Below are 16669 nucleotides of genomic sequence, written 5' to 3' on the forward strand. Positions count from 1 at the left end.
CAAATGTCCAACAACTGATGAATGGATAAAGAAGTGGTTTATACATACAATGGAATACTACTTGGCAATGAGAAAGAATGAAATCCTGCCATTTGCAACAACATAGATGGAACTGGAGGGTATCATGCTGAGTGAAATAAGTCAGTCAGAGAAAGATAATCATGTTTTCATTCATATGAGGAACTTGAGAGACTTAACAGAAGACCATGGGGGAAGGGAAAGGTAAAAAAGTTTCAAACAGAGAGGGAGGCAAACCCATAAGAGACTCTTAAATACAGAGAACAAACTGAAGGTTAATGGGGGTGGGGGGCGAGGGAGAGGGGAAAATCAGTAATGGGCATTGGGGGGGCATTTGTTGGGATGAGCACTGGGTGTTATATAAATATATGTATTTATATAAATAAATAAATAAATAAATCTAGTTGGTGAAAATAATATAAGAAACATATTCTCAAAGGATCTCCCCACAATATACTGGCGGTTTAAAAATTGACAATTGTAACTTCATATCACAGAAATCTGGCAGGTACCACCTTAATCAAGTGATCATCACTGTAATGAAGCCTATCAACATCATGTACACCCTGGCATGATCCACCCAGAAGGGCACATCACTTCTGCATTAGTCTTGCAAAAATTACACACCAGTTTGATCATGGCAAAACATCAGACGAAATTTGAGACCCATCCTATAAAATAAATAGCTAGTAGTCTTCAAAACTGGTAACAAATAAATGCAGTAGTATGAGAGTGTAGAAAAGGATCTAGAAAGGGGGCATTAGTTCTAATATTGGGAAAATTTAAATAATGTCTGTAGAGTAAGTATCGCATCAATATCAATTTCCTTGGTTCAGTAATTACACTGTGGCTACATAATGTATTAACATTGAAGGAAGTTGGGTAAAGGGTATACAGGGACTCTCTGTACTACTTTTTGTAACTTTTGTAAGAGTGAAGTTCATTCAGAATAAAATGTTAGACAAAAATGTAAATTACATCATGCTGCTTCTCTGCCCAAAACCCTGTAATGGCTTCCAGTTTTCCTCGGACATAATAACTAGCTGAGCTCATCACTCATTATCCTCTCTGCTCCACACTGTTCTCTCCTGCCGTCTCTTAAACAAGCCAGGCAAGTTTCCACCTTAGAGGCTTTCACTGGTGTCTCCTCTGCCCGGAATGTGTTTCCCCAAGACACCCACATGGCTAATTCCTTCACCTCTTCCAAGTCTTGTTTCTTTTTTGTTGTTGTTGTTTATTTGTCTTAAGGTTTTATTTTTAAGTAATCTCTACACCCAATATGGGGCTTGAACTCACAACCCAAAGATCAAGAGTCCCATGCTCTACCAACTGAGCAAGCCAGGCATGTGTCTGATCTTACCTTCACAGTGATACCTGATGACGCTATTTGGTATTATAAACTGAAACTCCCCATTCTGCCCTCAGAATTTCTGATTGCCTACCTTGCTCTATTCTGTCTTATTTTTGCATAGTACTTTTCATCTTCCTCCATGCCATTTAATTTAGTCAGTATTTTTACTTTTTTCTGTCCCCACCCACTAGTAATAAACTCCAAAAAGGCAGAAAGCATTCTCTACCATGTTCCAAATATCCAAAGTGTATCCAAAGTGCCTAAAACAGTGCCTGGGACAGAAAAGGCACTCTGTAATTAGTAACTGCCAAATGAATGAATTCTCAATACTTTAATGGGATTTTAGAATTGTTTCCTTTTATCTTATATTGTTCCTTACATTCTTTTATTTTGGTATCTTCTTTCAGAATATCTTTATAGATTGGATCTTCATTTTCTGTTCTGATATCTTGGGCATCATAATACATTATAATGCCTAAAACTGGAAAAAAAATCATTCACAGTATAAATTGCAGAGTAAGTTAATATATTAAATACAGCAAGACCTATTGAATTAATAAGAAAAAAATAATCATTGGAATAGAAAAATGTGTAAAAGATATCAATAGGTAATACATTGAAAGAATTATGGTTGCCTTGCAAAAATACTAATTAAGTTACTAACAAGGAAATTCAAAAAAAGAAATAATGTATAGGGGTTAACTATCAAATTAGGAAGGAAGCAGTTAATGGCTTCATAGAAAGTAACTACATGGGGCTCCTGGGTGGATCAGTTGGTTAAACATCCAACTTTTAGTCCCCTCTCAGGTCTTGATCTCAGGGTTGTGAATTCAAGCCCTACATTGGGCTCCACACTCTGGACATGAAGCCTACTTAAAAAGAAAGAAAGAGAAAGAAAGTAACTTGTTCCTCCTGGAGGAGGGGCGTCGCACAAGAGGAAAAGTTGATTTTGATCAGATCTTGTTGTAAATGTGCCAGTGGAATTTTACAGACCTGAAGAAAAGTGGGGAGCTCTTATTAAAACAAAAAACAAAAGCAGTTTTTTAGTCAAATATACCTGGTCAGTCTAGATGAGTAGTTCCCAAGGAGGAGTGATACTGTCCCCCCAAAAGGACATTTAGCAATGTCTGGAGCTGGGTTTTCCTGGTTGTTACACTGGAAGAGGAACTACTGACATCTAGTGGTAGAATCCAGGAATGCTGTTCAACACCCTCCCACGCACAGGTCAGATCTACACAACAAAGACTATCCAGTCCAAAATGTCAATAATGCGGAAGTTAAGAAACCTTGGTCTAGATAGATTACTGTAAATAAAGATGGAATTTAAGAATTTGTGCATTGCAGTTGAGTATAGAATGGAAGTAAACCCTGTAATCTCTTATTCCCAAATGACTAACCAAGTGTGAAAATAAAGAAGCTCTGTGGGCAGAAGAATGATTTCCCCACACCACCATGAGTAGTGATTATATCCTAACCATCAGAACATGCATATGACATTACAGGCCAAAAAGGACTTGACAGATGTGATTAAAGTGAAATAGGGAGATTATCCTAGATTATGCTGGTGAACTCAAGCTAATCACATAGTCTTAAAAGATGAGGACCTTATCTGTCTGCAGAGAAAGAGAGAGAGAGAGAGAATACAAAAGGGAAGGCAGAACAATGAAGCATGAAAAGAACCCAAGCCATGGTTGCTGGCTTTGAGGACACAGGGACCCATTAGCCAAGGAAAGTAGGTGACCTTTAAGAGCTGAGAACGATGCCTGGAACCAAATTACAAGTCTACAATACATTATTATTAACTATACTCAGCATGTTGTACATTAGGTCTTCAGAATTTACTTACGCTTGCTTTTGATGTTCATCGCAGAAGGACCCAAGTCTAAACTCCTTAATAAATTCAGTCTTCAGAAACCAATTCCAGAAAGACTATTTACCTGGTTTCCCTCCCTACTGCATCTCTACCGTGAGTCAATGAATAACAAGTAGACTACTTCAACGGGGGTGGAAAGATACTGAAGGAAAAGAAATTTTTTAAATATTTCCCCCAGAAACTTCTCTCTATTTATTGCTAGTGCCAATACTGTATCTAATATTCTTAAGAAGGAAGTGTCAGAGCACTGAGAAGAGAGATAAAAGCTTTGTCTCAAGAAAAGACCCGCTTCCATCTTGCAATGTCCATAAAATGAAAAACAAAACAAACGAGCACATTTGCAGGAATCAAGTTAGCCAGATATCACTGACAGGTTAAAAACTAAGAATTAGAACAACTGTCTTCAATAATAAAGGACCTAATGTAATAAGCAGTTCTTTGGTCAAGGCCAGACTACATGGTAACAAAAGACAGTCCAAACCACTCTGTTTTGTTTTTCTTAGGCTCTTACCTTAGCCAGAGAGGTTAATGGACGTTCCCAGTTCCTCAGAGATTTTTCACAAGAAAATAATGCCTTCCCTCTCCCCCTAACTTCATATAGTGCTATAAACACATACAAATTCAGTAATTTATGTAGTATTTTCATTTTTAAAAGGGGGTTCATTCAGTCATCCTCAACACATCCCTTTAGGTATCTAGAAGTCTCCAATAAGAAAAAAAAAGCCCTCGAGGTATTTTTATATTAATAATTGGGGTAGGAAAAATAATACAATCTATTATGTGTTCAGCACTGCACAAGTGTTTTACGTGTATAATTATTTTCAAATCTGCCTAACCTGTGAGATAGGATCATGAGAACCCCCTATCTAACCATTAGAGTTAACGTGGGGAACCCACTCCTCTGTGAACAGAATTCTGTCCAACATGCTCTATATATCCTGGCATATTACCTAATCTTTTTGGACATGCTGTTACTCTAAATCAGTACAACCATTTTAAATTTAAATGAGTATTCCCCTTTTATTACCATAAATCTTTTATTAAAGGTCAAATTTGATGGAAATGAGGAAAGACCAACAGAAAATGGTGGTAAGGATTAGGTGAAGATTCGGCCCTGACGTTTCTCCTCTGTTGCTCAGCCACTGCATTTATTCTGCTTCCAATTTAAAAGTAGTAAATCTCTAGATAATCTTTTGAATGGCTTCCAGTCACTGAAATATATTTTATAGCTTCCATGGAAGTGTAACATTGATTGTAAGTAAGATTTGTGAAACATCCAGCAGCATTAGATCCTCAAATTTAAAATGAGGATTCGTATTCTACAAGGCTGTTTGAGATAGCCTTAGGCCAAATCAGCTGATTTGACTCAAGGCATATCTGCCCCAGGATTATTGGTAGACAGACTTTTTCGGAGAAGTTTCACAGACCTGTCCATTCAACTTTCTAACAGCTTTCCCTCAGACCCTGGCCACTATACTCCAAGGAAGCAAGCCAATTGGAGAATAAAACTGTTTCACTTTGAATAATAACAATATTAATAACAGCTTTTATTTTTAACACTTATTAGACACTAGGCATTTACTATGCACTAAACGTTCAACAAATATTAATCAGGAAATTGAAAAATGATTATAGAGTTAGAGTCTTCAACTAATCTCCCTCGCTATGGTCTCAGGTCTACCACTTTTAACTAAATAATCTTGGCTACAACATTTAAATTCTCGTGTGTAAAACAGGCTAAAAAAGATAGTATCTACCTCACAGATTGTGAGAAACACAAGAGTGTATGAAAGACGGAGGCACCAGACGGCAATGTAGAAAGACAATGAACTCACCTCCTCCCACTGACACACTGAATCTATACCTATGTAGACCAAGTCGTTCTGAAGAAGGACTGAGGGCTGAATGAGTAGCATTTGCAGAACAAATGGTAGAGGGACCACACAGACAGGGTAGAAGAGTTGGGGACAAGTAATGATGGGAACCCTACCCCCACGGTGGGGAATGCAGTAGAGAGGAATATCACTGAGCAGTGATATCAATGGGCAGACTCACCCACACTGGGACACAGTGGGAAAAAAAAGACACCTGTTTAAAGGGAAACTAGACTTCTAAGTAAGGAAAACCATTTACTAACCCTAGGGCATCTACCAAACTGGGAGGAAACTGTTGGAATTCTTTCTAGAGTCCAAGACACTGGTGAGTGCCATTTTTTTACATTCCCCTCTATCTTGGGTGCAAGTGGGAGCAGGGCCTAAATGCCTTTTCCAGCCCGCTAGGGCTGCCTCAGTGCACGCCAGGCCTAGCCTACACCAGCTCCAGCCATCTCCACAAGGTGGCTCCAGCACCATGAGCCCCAGGCCTCCCCAGCTGTGCCCACCCCAACTCCAGCCATCCTGCCAAGGTAGCCCCAGCATGGCACACTCTGAGACCAACCTGCCTGTACCCGATGCAGCTATACCACCAAGGCAGCCTTGGTGCAGCACATCCTGGGACAGACCCGCCACCCATGCCCACTCCATCTCTCACTGTCCCACCAGGGAAGCCCTGGTACAGCACACCCCAGGACAGTCCCAGACCACTTTTGCTCCAGTCTTAGCCAACCCACCAAGGCAGACCATGATCCCACATGAACATGCCCCCCACACACACTTGCTCCAGCACTAGCCATCCAACCAAAGTGCCCTGACTGGGCACACCCTGGAACCCCTGCCTCAACCCGCCAAACTGCCAGGCACATGCAGTCTACACAGGGGATGCTCCTACACAAGGCCAGTCTTTCCAGAACAGAAGTAGTTTTTCCACCTAATTCATAGGAACAAACACAGAATGTCAAACCAGTTCTAAGAGGGAAGCTCATAGCCATACAGGCCTACCTCAAGAAACAAGAAAAATCATAAATAAACAATCTGAATTTACACCTAAAGGAACTAGAAAAAGAAGATCAAACAAAACCCAAAGTTAGCAGAAGGAAGGAAATAATAAATATCAGTGTGGAAATAAATGAAACAGAGACTTAACAACAGAAAAGATCAATGAAACTAAAAATTGGTTCTCGGAATAGCTAAACAAAATGGCTAAACCTCTAGCCTGACTTAACAGGAAAAAGTGAGAGAGGACTCAAATAAGTAAAATCAGAAATGAAAGAGTAGAAGTTACAACTGACACCACAGAAATACAAAGGATCATAAGAGACTATTACAAACTACATGCCAACACATTGGAAAACATGGAAGAAACGAATAAATCCCTGGAAAGACACAACCTTCCAAAAGTGAAGCATAACCTCCCAGGGCTGAATCATAAAGAAATAGAAAATCTGAATAAGCTGATTACAAGTGATGAAAATGAACTAGTAATTTTAAAACTTTCAAAAACCAGAGCCTAGGACCAGATGGCTTCACAGGTGAATTCTACCGAACTTAAAGAAGATAGTAATTATCTTTCAGAAATTATTTCAAGAAATTAAAGAGGAAGAAATGCTTCCAAATTCATTTTACAAAGCCAGCATTACCCTGATATCAAAACCACAAAGATACCAGAGAAAAACAAAATTACAGGCCAGTATCCCTAAACATAACATACATGTAAAACCCTCAACAAAACATTACCAAACCAAATCCAGTAATGTGTTGGAAGGATATACACCAATGATCAAGTGGGATTTATTCCAGGGATGCAAGGCTGGTTCAATATTCATAAATCAATCAATATGATACATTACATTAACAAAATGAAGAATAAAAATCGTATTTCAATAGATGCAGAAAAAGCATTGACAAAATTTGACAACCGTTTGTGATAAAAAGTCAACACAATGGGTTTAGAGGGAATATACTGCAAAATAATATAGGCCATATATGACAGGCCCACAGCTAACATCAAACTCAATGGTGAAAAACTTTTGAGAGAGCTTTTCCTCTGAGATCAGGAACAAGACAAGGAAGCCCACTCTCATCACTTTTATTCAAAATGGTATTTGGTATTTGGGCAAGAAAAAGAAATGAAAGCATCCAGATTGGAAAGAAAGAAGTAAAACTATTGCCATTTGCATACAACATGATGCTACATACAGAAAACCCTAAAAATGCCTCCAAAAACTATTAGAACTAATAGGTGAATTTAGTAAAGTTGCAGGATACAGAATTAACATCTGTGACGTTTCCATATACTAATAAAGAACTATCAGAAATAGAAATTTAAAAAATAATCCTACTTATAATTGCATCAAAAAAATGGAGTATCTAGGAATAAATTTTACCAAGGAAAGAAGACATCAATACTCTGAAAATTATAACATATTATGAAAGAAATTAAAGACGACACAAATAAATGAACAAACATAGTATGTTCATAGATTGGAGGAGTTAATATTGGGGTTTTTTTTTATGTTTATTTATTTTTGAGAGAGAGAGCAAGTGTGAGCACAAGCAGGGGAGGGACGAAGACGGAAGGGGACAGAAGATCCAAAGCAGGCTCTCTGCGAGGACAGCTTTGGCACTGACAACAGCAAGCCAGATGTGGGGCTCAACCTCATGAACTGTAAGATCATGACCTGAGCCAAAGGTGGACGCTCAACTGACTGAGCCACCCAGGTACCCTATTAACACTTAATATTGTTAAAATGTTCATACTACCCAAAAAATCTATGGATTCAATTCAATACCCATCAAAATATCCATGGCATTTTTCACAAAACTAGAATAAATATTTCTAAAATTCATACAGACCACAAAAGACCCCAAACAGCCAAAGAAATCTTGAGAAAGAACAAAGCTAGAAGTATCACACTCCATGATATCAAACCATATTACAAAGCTATAGTAATCAAAACTATAGTACTGGCATAAAAACAAACATATTAATCAATGGAACACAAGAGAGAGCTCAGAAATTAACCAACACATACATGGTCAACTAGTCTATGACAAACAAGGCAAGAATATAAAATGGGGAAAAACAGCCTCTTCAATGAATGATGTTGAGGAAATTGGACAGCTACATGCAAAACATCAAACTGGGCCATTTATTTACACCACATACAAAAAACAAATTCAAAATGTATTAAAGACTTGACTTTACGTAAGACCTAAAACCATAAAAATCATGGAAGAAAATATAAGCAGTAATCTTTTTGACATCGATCTGTTTGTAAAATATTTTTTGGACCAACTATTTTCAGGCAAGGACACCAAAAAATTAAAATAAACAAATGAGATTATATGAAAATAAAAAGCTTTTGTAAAGTGAAGTAAGCCATAACCAAAATGAAAACGCAGCCCACTGAATGGGAAAAGTTCACTGCAAATCAAACATTCAATTTTGGTTAACACCCAAAATATATAAAGGACTTACATAATTTAATTTCAAAAAACCGACCTGATTTTTAAAATGGGCTGAAAACTTACAAACGTTTTTCCAAAGAAGACATACAGATGGCCAAAAGGTACATGAAAGTGTGTTAAACATCACTAATCAGGGAAATGTATATCAAAACTACAATGGAGTATCACCTCATACCATACACAGTATATATATGGCTATTACCAAAAAGACAAAAATAACATCCTGGCAAGGATTGGAGAAAAGAAAACCTTCATACACTGTTGATGGGAATGCAAACTGGTGCAGCCACTATGGAAAACTATATAGAGGTTCCTCAAAAAAATTAAAAATAGAACTACCATATGATTCAGCAAGTTTACTAGTGAATATTTATCTGAAGAAAATGGAAACACCAATTTGAAGAAATATATGAACCCTCTATTCATTGCAGCATTATTTATATTAGCTAAGGTATGGAAGCAACCTCCATATCAAGTGATAGATGAATGATACACATATAAATGTGTATATGCACACATAGGTATATATCCCACATCTTCTTTATGTATAATAGATATATAGATATATATATAGTATATAATAGAATATCATAGGATATAATATATATTATATAGAATTATATGTAATGTATAATAGAATGTATATAACATATAATAGAATATTATCAGCAATAATAATAGAATATTATCCAGTCATTAAAAAATGAAATCTTGCCAATTGTGACGACATGGATAGAGGGTATTGCACTAAGTGAAATAAGTCAGACAAAGAAAGACAAATACTGTGTGGTTTCACTTATATGTGGTATCTGAAAAATAAAACAAATGAACCAACAAAACAAAAAAGAAACCCACTCCTAGATACAAAAACACTGTAGGCTACCAGAGGGGGACAAGATGAGGAGGAAGGGCAAAATAGATGAAGTGGGATTAAGAGGTACAAACTTGCAGTTATAAAATAAATATGTCATGGGGATGTAATGTACAGCATAGGAGTAACAGTCAATAATATTGTAACTGTATGTTGACAGATGGTAACTTAGAGTTACTGTGGAGATCATTTCATAATGTATAGAAATAGCAAGTCACTATTACGTACACCTGAAATAAGATATCGGACACCAATTATATTTCAGTTTTAAAAAATGAGGGTGCCCGGGTGGCTCAGTCGGTTGAGGGTCGGACTTCAGCTTGGGTCATGATCTCACGGTTCGTGAGTTCCAGCCCCACATCAAGCTCTCCGCTGTCAGAGCGCACTTCAGATCCTCTGTGCCTCTCTCTCTCTGCTTTTCACCCGCTCAGGCTCTCTCTCAAAAATAAATAAACATCATTTTAGAATGCATACACACACAAAGAACATGTGCACGTAAAGGACCTGAAGGGGGCCTGCCTACCCCAGCTCGCAATAAATGTAGCTGTTACTGTGCATGACAACTCTATTCCACATGATTACTGGCCCTGGAGATAGTATGATGAACAAGATACCCAAGGTTTTTTACCTCAAGAAACTTACATTCCAATGGGGGAGAAAACACACAAACTAGAAAAGAGTAATTTTGCAAAAGATAACTTTGTATTGTGATAAAGAAAATGAACATGGTGATTGAATTGGCAAGAGCTAGGGGAGATCAGCTGAGATAAAGGAGTACGGGAGGGCTGTAGGTAGAGGGATCATTTAAGGTGGACCTGAGAAATGACAGTGAGCCTCCTGTACCCGGAACCGGCGGGGGTAGGGGGGGTGAAAAAAACCTTCCAGGCAGAAGAGGCAATGAGTGCAACAGCCCAAAGCAGATGAAGTAGACGAGGAAACAAATCTCTGATGTCCCTGCTGGTCATGGAAAGGCGTTTAGGTTTTATTCTACGAGCACAAGGAAAACGTAGAATGATTTTTAGGTGAGAGGGTAACACAATCTGATCCGGTTGTTTTGGTTTTCTCAATCACTTTGGCTGCTGTGTGACAGGAAGGCAAACAGAGAAAATCAAGGCAGGAATAAGAAGGACCAAGAGGGACTCAAAGCAGTGTCCAAGAGAGAGATGCCAGGCAATTAGGTCAGGACAGTGACGACAGATGTGCAGACATGTCCAATCACAAGATGACTGGGGGTAAAAAGAAAAACAAATAGCAATAATAAACCTGTGGAATGGGTCTGACAGTTATCCTAATTTGGTAGATAAAGAAACTAAGGCGTGTAGAATTTAAAACATAGCCAAAGAGAAGCTGGGGTTCAAGCACAGGAATTTCTGACTCTGCCAGTTTAAGATGTTAGATGAAGATGTGTCGTTTGTGGGGGGAAAAAAATAGCATTCACTTTAACACTTCCTAAACCAGCCTGTTCAGAATCCAACTGAACACTTTACAATATTTTGTAAGGATGCATCTGCTGTGTGTTTGCTAGATGGAGAACTCCAGTTTTGTTTTAAGTTTCTGTAAGTTGTCAGAGTTGGAGGGAGGTTTTGTGTTCTTTTCTTTCCTTCTGCCTTTCCTTTAGTCTCTTAAGATGTGCTCTGAAACAAAGCACTGAAGGATAACTCATTACCATTTGGATTTGACTTGAAGTGAGACTGTTTTCATTGCCAGGCTCTCCAGAAAGTAGATTGCTTTCTGAAACGTGTGAACGTCTGCGTGAGAAGGGGAACTTGGAATCGTATTTATCTCTAACCCTGCTTACCCACATGGGAGAACCAGCATTACAGGATTATCATTTTGCCGTATGCTGATGTTCACCTGCAGCAGAATTCTTGTTGCAGAGAAGAAAATCTTCCGAAGAGACTTTCTTTCAGGGCTGCCTGCATTCCTAATCTATCCACCCAGACAGCTTTCACAATTTGGCACTGCATCTTCCTGAACACACTCTCATCCCAAAAATCTTTTGACCAATACGATTGTCCTCTGTTGTAGAAGCTCATACTGGGAAGTACTGACGAACATTAGAAAGATTCTCTGTGGTCAGTAGCGGGAGAAAGGTGCTTTTCTGAAATATATTTAGGAAAGGTAGGTAACTCGGCCTGATGCTTTCTCTCCAAATTTTCTGGAAAACATGAGTTTTAGGATCTGGTTAATTGAAAGGAGAACTAGGGTACACAAGATGGGAGCGTGTGCTGAATTACGTAAAGCTCAAAATGAAGACAGGAGAGGGGGAAATGATCAAGTCCTCTTTAGTAAGAAGTGTGGCAATAACTCACTCGGACATCTTGAGTGTAATTTCACCTCCTTCTTGTAAAAAAACATCTCCAGAGTAATGCTGTTGTTTTTCTCAAAGTATAGTCGACACCCAATGTTACATTAGTTTCAGGTGTACGACATAGTAATTCAACAGCTCTAGGCACTATACTCCATGTGGTAGCTCACAGGTAGCTACCATCTGTCTAAAAAGGAAGGGTAGGGGCGCCTGGGTGGCGCAGTCGGTTAAGCGTCCGACTTCAGCCAGGTCACGATCTCGAGGTCCGTGAGTTCGAGCCCCACGTCAGGCTCTGGGCTGAGCCTGGAGCCTGCTTCCGATTCTGTGTCTCCCTCTCTCTCTGCCCCTCCCCTGTTCATGCTCTGTCTCTCTCTGTCCCAAAAATAAATAAACGTTGAAAAAAAATTTTTTAAAAATAAAAAGGAAGGGTATCAGGGGGCAATTTTTTAGGCTGACAATATTTTACATATTTTGTATATCTAAATTGACCAGCCTTTCTACTTAGGAAAACATTTGTAGAAGGAAGGCAACAAGAAGGACGCGGAACAGAAGGGGTGAACATTTCACAGGTCTGTGATTCTATTAATTTTGCTAAAATCTCTTATTTTCCCACTTTCCTCTTCGCTTTATTTCCTGAGTCCAGAGGAGATTGTAGTTGGTGTCAACACAGAAAAATCCAACGGCAGAAAAACATGCAACTAGAATTGAGACAAAAATTATAGGCAGTAGTGAGCCATACGTAACAGTCAGGAAGGAACGCTTAGCCTTGCGTACAATACAATGAACTTCACCCTAACTTTATTACTGGGAAGGGGGTATATTTGCTTCTCGGTGTTGTTGAACTCCACCATGAAGTCCCGCAGGGTTTAATTTGTATGGCTCTGGTACAAAGCCATTTTTGTTAGTCATCTCAATGTTCTTCAGGAATGTGGTAGGATTTGCAACTTCAGTAATGATTGGAGGATCCTAAACGAGATGGGTCAGTGACGAGGCTTATCTGCAGCTTTCTGATGCTTTCATTTCAGCTATGAATTTCTTTCAACACCTCACACTGGGGGCTCTACTTACGTAAGAGCCTCTGAAATAATTATCCAACGCTTACCATAAAGGCTGTACAGAATGTGGCACATTTTGGCCGGCACATTATTTCCCCCTCATTGCCATATAGAAAATTGTCAGTGGAAATGAGGAGACAGGATTGGAAAGGGGACACAGTTCTGTTATCTCTTCTTCCCATGACTTCTCTTTCCCCCATTATAATTAATGGTGGAAAAATCAAGCCGGTCACCTCCATGTCTAGGGGTATGCTCGTCAGTGTCTAACAATCCGCTCTCTCAAAATAAAACAACCTTGATGTGTAGAGCTTTACAATTGTTTGGTACAAATACCTGCCATGTGGCCAATTTCAAGCTCCCAACGTGATGACATTGAACACAGAGTCGGGAAATGATGCACAGTCAGCCCTGGGGAACTACCGCGAGCGCTTCGATACAATGTAACGGGATCGTCTCTGCATGGCAACAGGGACAATGAGGATGGCAACAAGGACACGGGTGAAAAAGCCAAATTGTCAGCTCCCATGGTGCTTGCCATTCTAAATCGCCATAATTCTTTTGTAAAAGCCACATTTATCTCTTATGGAACGCACCCCTCAGTCACTGGATAATGCCAGAATGCTGTGAATGGCTATGAAAGTACATAACTAAAAATGTTCATAGAAATAGAAAGTCATTTCAATAGCTCCTATTTATATTTGCACGTTTTTGCATTTTTTTCTTGCCGTAGTATAAATGATGTGCTATGAAAAAGTGTTGGTATCTTCATGAGAGTAAGAGAGGCTACATTCTCCCTTTCATCCTGAAAGAGTGACATTGTCGGCTCTTGATCTGAAGTGACACTTTGGTTTGCCATAATATAGTTAAAACACGGACACAAAAATCATGTAACAGAACCCACTGGAATAATAAAATGATCGGGGGGAAAAGACATGAAAAGATCTGCTATTTGGCATTCAATTACAAATACAACTGCAACGCAAAGAACCCAGCACACCTGAAGCCTTCCCTGAATTCTCCTCATCTAACACCTAGACAGTCCTCCTGGCCTGTTGGAGAAAGCAAGTTGAATCCAGAACAAGGCTGAGACATGGCAATTTTCTGACAATTTGCGTTCAATCACTACTGAGTGTCACGATATGTCTTCTGCAGGGCAAGTGCTTCCCTTCACATGATTCAGAGATCCATTGCCTACAGAGAATAGGAGAAGGAAAATCATCCGTGAAAGCATAGTCCCTAAATTGCCTACCCTATTTGAAAATGTACACTCCTCCCTTGGTTTAAAGGTAAAAGGCAAAGTAGAGTCATTTTTGTGCAGTGGCAACACTATGTGACATTTTAATTCTGATTCTGGCATCTAAGAATTCTAGTCAATGAAGATAAATGCGGCACCCATGGCTTTGTTCCGTCTCTCAGATCTCCCTGTCGAGGGGGTAGCCACTAGCAACATGTAGCTATTTAAATTTAAATTAGCTAAAATTAAAAAATATATATAAAATTGATTTCCCAATCACATTATCCACCTTGAAGGGCTTAATAGACGCATATGGTTACTGGCTACCATATCGTACGGTGCAGATACAGAACATTGCCATTACCACAGAAAGTTCCATTTAATGGCATTGACGTGACGAAGATATTCTGGCCTCATTACACCAGCACACCAGAAAATGAAGCAAAGAGAAAAAATTGGAAATCACCCTTTGCTCTAACCTCTTACTACATTCTCACAGAAATCATTTTGGCCCAGAAGCATCTTTTGAATAGTCAGATGTCATAAGCATCTTAATCTGGGACCCAATATCCTTAAGCAGGTATTATAACTCCTTCTTTCATATTTAATTATAATGGGAGGAAATGGAGAAAACATTGATCAAGCCATGCTTAACAGTAATTCCCAAGCCTGGCATTTGTCAGCAGGAGAAAGAAGTTTCTGGCTGCAGAGAATTGATTCCTTACTCTCAGTTTGCTTTCCCCCTGACCCTGCTATCATAGAACTCTTTGAGCAAGCAGTATTTTAGTCCTTAGGAGGAACCGCCCCAAAATGCTCCCCACCCCCCTTAGTAGCCCAGATGCTGCTCTACTGAATCCTGACTCTCTCCAGCTGGATGCTAAAGCAAGTTCAGAGAGCCTCCTCTCTTGAGCCTACTAAATGAAGCAGAATTTTCTGTCTTTGACAGGCAAGGTCTAATTATTGTTCTTGAGTATGAAAAATTTGCTCAAAGCCCTCTGAAAGAGAAAAAATATTCTAACTTAAAGCCAGAAGTTTCTGAACTGAATTTTACAGAGCCTCAGATGGATTAATCTCTAACTCATTCAGCAACAACTCTGTCCTTGGGCATAATCTGTAGCCTTTCAATACAGTGGTTATCACAGAAGTAAAAATAACAGCAAAACCAGCCCTATGATAGCTAAAAGGTAATGTTTTGTAATCGTGTATCTGCCGTTCATGGGTTCATTGTCTAGTCAAACAATCTTTGGTTAGAAAATAGATGAGATGGCTAAATAAATAAATAAAGGGAAAAACTTCTTGTGTGCACCTAGATAAGCTCTAGATAAGCTCAGAGCAGCCTAGCTTGACACATAAAATTAGAAAGTGACATTTCAAAAAAAAATACGCTACAAAAACGTACCGTCGTCTGAAATAAAAGATCCTTGTCTGAATTATTTTTTTCACTTCACCCTTTTCCTATGTGCCTACCACCCCAGTCCTTATCCACTGTTTCTTCTTGCCAGGCACCTGTTTGGCCTTTCCTAGAGGCTATACAACCTCCCAGCCAGAATCTGAAAGTGGCTGATCACACTGTAATCTCCAAAAGGGATCGCTTACCAGTAACAAATTACTATGAATGTATCACCCATTAAAAATATATAAATTAGGGAGAATTTCACCATTTTTCATAGTTTCCTTCATTACAATTGGAGAAAAATATAGGGGATTTGAATCAATGGAAGATAAACTAATTGTCTTCTCATTTAAAAAATTTTTTTTAACTATTGCATCCGATATTTTTTAGCTCTTATCTGTTTCCCTTTTCTAATTTGAAACTATGTGTTCTCTTATGATTAAGTGAGCAAAAACACTTTTCAAGGGAATCCTACAATATAGTGTTAATTTTATTTCCCTTAAGTCATTTCCACTGCAGAAAATCATGAGCACAGATCGCGGAGTAAGTGTTTAAAAACTGGATTCCATTTCCTCCCTGAACACCATGTACCTAGGAAAACGTGAGTGTTGTTCATTTACGTACGGGAAGTTTCCGTGTCAGTGGTGGCATGAAGTTCTTTCACCTACTAGAAAGAGGAAATTCTATGTCCCATTGGTTTCTGGTTTTTCTAACCTCTATTGAGTCATGAAAAATCCATGAACAACTTTTATTTCTTCTCTTCTATTTGCTCTGTCATCTGTGGGATTTAGCTGAGGTAAAGAGGCACTTTTTTCTCATTAATCATTGTAAGCTAAGGAATAATTTTATTGCTGTGAATGTTTTGGGCAGAATGCCCATCTCAAAGTGGAAGATGTTAAGCTGACCCATTTTCTCATAAGATGTATGTTTCTACATCTTCAACCAATATGCCTTAGTCTGCTGAAATGCATTAAAGATAGGAAAGATAAATAGACCCACCTAGCTGTTTGAGGTAGTGGATTGAACTATAAGGCATGTGGAAGAGATAGCTTCATGCCCGCTTATAGTCTAATAAATAACTTCAGAAATAGACAGATTCTGGGTAAATAAAATCTTGAAATAAGCCAGAAGGCAAGGAATATAAAAAGCTAACTGATCAAGTTGAAATAGAGATACCTCGCTTCCCTTGGTGACCGAACCTGATTAAGAATAAAGCAAACA

General features: G+C 38.7%; 1 pseudogene; it reads right to left on the bottom strand.

Moving 5' to 3' along the window:
* The window catches only part of LOC124521236 (dipeptidyl peptidase 1-like), a 33939-nt pseudogene extending 22445 nt beyond the window's left edge, over positions 1 to 11494 (bottom strand).
* Positions 11495 to 16669: the final 5175 nt, after the last annotated feature.

Source organism: Lynx rufus, unplaced genomic scaffold (genome assembly GCF_022079265.1).
Source record: "Lynx rufus isolate CCGP_SWC_20201006 ecotype Redwood Valley unplaced genomic scaffold, mLynRuf1.p SCAF_3, whole genome shotgun sequence".
NCBI classification, from domain to species: Eukaryota; Metazoa; Chordata; class Mammalia; order Carnivora; family Felidae; genus Lynx; species Lynx rufus.